This window comes from Coregonus clupeaformis, chromosome 40 (assembly GCF_020615455.1).
Source record: "Coregonus clupeaformis isolate EN_2021a chromosome 40, ASM2061545v1, whole genome shotgun sequence".
Classification (NCBI taxonomy): Eukaryota; Metazoa; Chordata; class Actinopteri; order Salmoniformes; family Salmonidae; genus Coregonus; species Coregonus clupeaformis.
Genome location: NC_059231.1, coordinates 11699237 through 11703839, shown reverse-complemented (window position 1 = coordinate 11703839; position 4603 = coordinate 11699237).

The following is a 4603-nucleotide window of genomic DNA, read 5'->3' as shown; positions in this document are numbered from 1 at the left end:
CCTGTAATTTTCATCATAGGTACACGTCAACTATGACAGACAAAATGAGAAAAGAAATTCCAGAAAATCACATTGTAGGATTTTTTATGAATTTATTTGCAAATGATGGTGGAAAATAAGTATTTGGTCAATAACAAAAGTTTCTCAATACTTTGTTATATACCCTTTGTTGGCAATGACACAGGTCAAACGTTTTCTGTAAGTCTTCACAAGGTTTTCACACACTGTTGCTGGTATTTTGGCCCATTCCTCCATGCAGATCTCCTCTAGAGCAGTGATGTTTTGGGGCTGTCACTGGGCAACACGGATTTTCAACTCCCCTCCAAAGATTTTCTATGGGGTTGAGATCTGGAGACTGGCTAGGCAACTCCAGGACCTTGAAATGCTTCTTACGGGCCACTCCTTCGTTGCCCGGGCGGTGTGTTTGGGATCATTGTCATGCTGAAAGACCCAGCCACGTTTCATCTTCAATGCCCTTGCTGATGGAAGGGAGGTTTTCACTCAAAATCTCACGATACATGGCCCCATTCATTCTTTCCTTTACACGGATCAGTCGTCCTGGTCCCTTTGCAGAAAAACAGCCCCAAAGCATGATGTTTCCACCCCCATGCTTCACAGTAGGTATGGTGTTCTTTGGATGCAACTCAGCATTCTTTGTACTCCAAACACGACGAGTTGAGTTTTTACCAAAAATTTCTATTTTGGTTTCATCTGACCATATGACATTCTCCCAATTCTCTTCTGGATCATCCAAATGCACTCTAGCAAACTTCAGACGGACCTGGACATGTACTGGCTTAAGCAGGGGGACACAGCAGGATTTGAGTCCCTGGCGGCGTAGTGTGTTACTGATGGTAGGCTTTGTTGCTTTTGGTCCCAGCTCTCTGCAGGTCATTCACTAGGTCCCCCCGTGTGGTTCTGGGATTTTTGCTCACCGTTCTTGTGATCATTTTGACCCCACGGGGTGAGATCTTGCGTGGAGCCCCAGATCGAGGGAGATTATCAGTGGTGTTGTATGTCTTCCATTTCCTAATAATTGCTCCCACAGTTGATTTCTTCAAACCAAGCTGCTTACCTATTGCAGATTCAGTCTTCCCAGCCTGGTGCAGGTCTACAATTTTGTTTCTGGTGTCCTTTGACAGCTCTTTGGTCTTGGCCATAGTGGAGTTTGGAGTGTGACTGTTTGAGGTTGTGGACAGGTGTATTTTATACTGATAACAAGTTCAAACAGGTGCCATTAATACAGGTAACGAGGGGAGGACAGAGGAGCCTCTTAAAGAAGAAGTTACAGGTCTGTGAGAGCCAGAAATCTTGCTTGTTTGTAGGTGACCAAATACTTATTTTCCACCATCATTTGCAATAAATTCATTAAAATCCTACAATGTGATTTTCTGGATTTTTTTCCTCAATTTGTCTGTCATAGTTGACGTGTACCTATGATGAAAATTACAGGCATCTCTCATCTTTTTTAAGTGGGAGAACTTGCACAATTGGTGGCTGACTAAATACTTTTTTCCCCACTGTACCAACCAGTAAGAATTCCGGCTCTCACAGACCTGCTAGTTTTTCTTTAAGAAGCCCTCCTGTTCTCCACTCATTACATGTATTAACTGCACCTGTTTGAACTCGTTACCTGTATAAAAGACACCTGTCCACACACTCAATCAAACAGACTCCAACCTCTCCACAAAGGCCAAGACTAGAGAGCTGTGTAAGGACATCGGGGATAAAATTCTAGACCTGCACAAGGCTGGGATGGGCTACAGGACAATAGGCAAGCAGCTTGGTGAGAAGGCAACAACTGTTAGCGCAATTATTAGAAAATGGAAGAAGTTCAAGATGACGGTCAATCACCCTCGGTCTGGGGCTCCATGCAAGATCTCACCTCGTGGGGCATCAATGATCATGAGGAAGGTGAGGGATCAGCCCAGAACTACACGGCAGGACCTGGTCAATGACCTGAAGAGAGCTGGGACCACAGTCTCAAAGAAAACCATTAGTAACACACTACGCCGTCATGGATTAAAATCCTGCAGCGCACGCAAGGTCCCCCTGCTCAAGCCAGCGCATGTCCAGGCCTGTCTGAAGTTTGCCAATGACCATCTGGATGATCCAGAAGAGGAATGGGAGAAGGTCATGTGGTCTGATGAGACAGAAATAGAGCTTTTTGGTCTAAACTCCACTCGCCGTTTTTGGAGGAAGAAAAGGATGAGTACAACCCCAAGAACACCATCCCAACTGTGAAGCATGGCGGTGGAAACATCATTCTTTAGGGATGCTTTTCTGCAAAGGGGACAGGACGACTGCACCGTATAGAGGGGAGGATGGATGGGGCCATGTATCGCAAGGTCTTGGCCAACAACCTCCTTCCCTCAGTAAAGCATTAAAGATGGGTCGTGGCTGGGTCTTCCAGCATGACAACGACCCGAAACACACAGCCAGGGCTCCGTAAGAAGCATCTCAAGGTCCTGGAGTGGGCTAGCCAGTCTCCAGACCTGAACCCAATAGAAAATCTTTGGAGGGAGCTGAAAGTCCGTATTGCCCAGCAATAGCCCCGAAACCTGAAGGATCTGGAGAAGGTCTGTATGGAGGAGTGGGCCAAAATCCCCGCTGCAGTGTGTGCAAACCTGGTCAAGACCTACAGGAAACTTACATGATCTCTGTAATTGCAAACAAAGGTTTCTGTACCAAATATTAAGTTATGCTTTTCTGATATATAAAATGCAAATTAATTACTTAAAAATCATACAATGTGATTTTCTGGATTTTTGTTTTAGATTCCGTCTCAGTTGAAGTGTACCTATGATAAAAAATGACAGACCTCTACATGCTTTGTAAGTAGGAAAACCTGCAAAATCGGCAGTGTATCAAATACTTGTTGTCCCCACTGTATATATACTGTTATATATAACTACTGCTGTACACACCTTTTCTATTTGCATACTGTCCATGCTGTCTATTTCACACTGTTATAGATATATATGGTGCCAGGACAACAACCTTTCCCTCAATGTCAGCAAGACAAAGGAGCTGATGATGGACTACAGGAAATGGAGGGCCCCGAACACGCCCCCATCCACATCGAAGAGGCTGTAGTGGAGCGGGTCGAGAGCTTCAAGTTCCTCGCTGTACACATCACTAAGGATCTATCCAAAACACACCAACACAGCTGTGAAGATGGGCACAACAACGCCTCTTCACCCTCAGGAGGTTGAAAATATTTTGCATGCGCCCCGGAGTTCTACAGCTGCACCATTGAGAGCATCTTGATTGGCTGTATCACCGCTTGGTATGGCAACTGCTGGGCATCCAACTGCAACGCGCTACAGAGGGTAATGCGTACGGCCCCGTACGGACCAGAGCTCCCGGCCATCCAGAACCTTCATACCAGGCAGTTTCAGAGGAAGGCCCTAAAAACTGACAAGGACTCCAGCCACCCAAGTCATAAACTTTTCTCTCTGCTAATGAACCTATGCACCAAGTCTGGAACCAACAGGACCTTGAACATCTTCTACGCCCAAGCCATAAGACTGCTAAAAAGTTAACCAAATAGCTATCCAGAGTATCTGCATTGACCAACCCTTTGAACAAACTCTTTTGACTCATCACATACACTGCTGCTTCTACTTATTTTCTATCCTGCACTTTGTGACATCTGCTGGTGTAAAAAAAAAGATTGATTGATTGACTAGTCACTTTTCCCCTACCTACAGTTGAAGTCGGAAGTTTACATACACTTAGGTTGGAGTCATTAAAACTTGTTTTTCAACCACTCCACACATTTCTTGTTAACAAACTATAGTTTTGGCAAGTTGGTTAGGACATCTACTTTGTGCATGACACAAGTAATTTTTCCAACAATTGTTTACAGACAGATTATTTCACTAAATCACAATTCCAGTGGGTCAGAAGATTACATACACTAAGTTGACTGTTCCGTTAAACAGCTTGGAAAATTCCAGAAAATGATGTCATGGCTTTAGAAGCTTCTGATAGTCTAATTGACATCATTTGAGTCAATTGCAGGTGTACCTGTGGATGTATTTCAAGGCCTACCTTCAAACTCAGTGCCTCTTTGCTTGGCATCATGGGAAAATCAAAAGAAATCAGCCAAGACCTCAGAAAAATAATTGTAGACCTCCACAAGTCTGGTTCATCCTTGGGAGCAATTATCAAACGCCTGAAGGTACCACGTTCATCTGTACAAACAATAGTACGCAAGTATAAACACCATGGGACCACGCAGCTGTCATACCGCTCAGGAAGGAGACGCGTTCTGTCTCCTAGAGATGAACGTACTTTGGTGCGAAAAGTGCAAATCAATCCCAGAACAACAGCAAAGGACCTTGTGAAGATGCTGGAGGAAACAGGTACAAAAGTATCTATATCCACAGTAAAACGAGTCCTATATCGACATAACCTGAAAGGCCGCTCAGCAAGGAAGAAGCCACTGCTCCAAAACCGCCATAAAAAAAGGGGGGAGGGGCTTGCAAGCCGAAGAACACCATTCCAACCGTGAAGGACAGGGGTGGCAGCATCATGCTGTGGGGGTGCTTTACTGCAGGAGGGACTGGTGCACTTCACAAAATAGATGGCATCATTA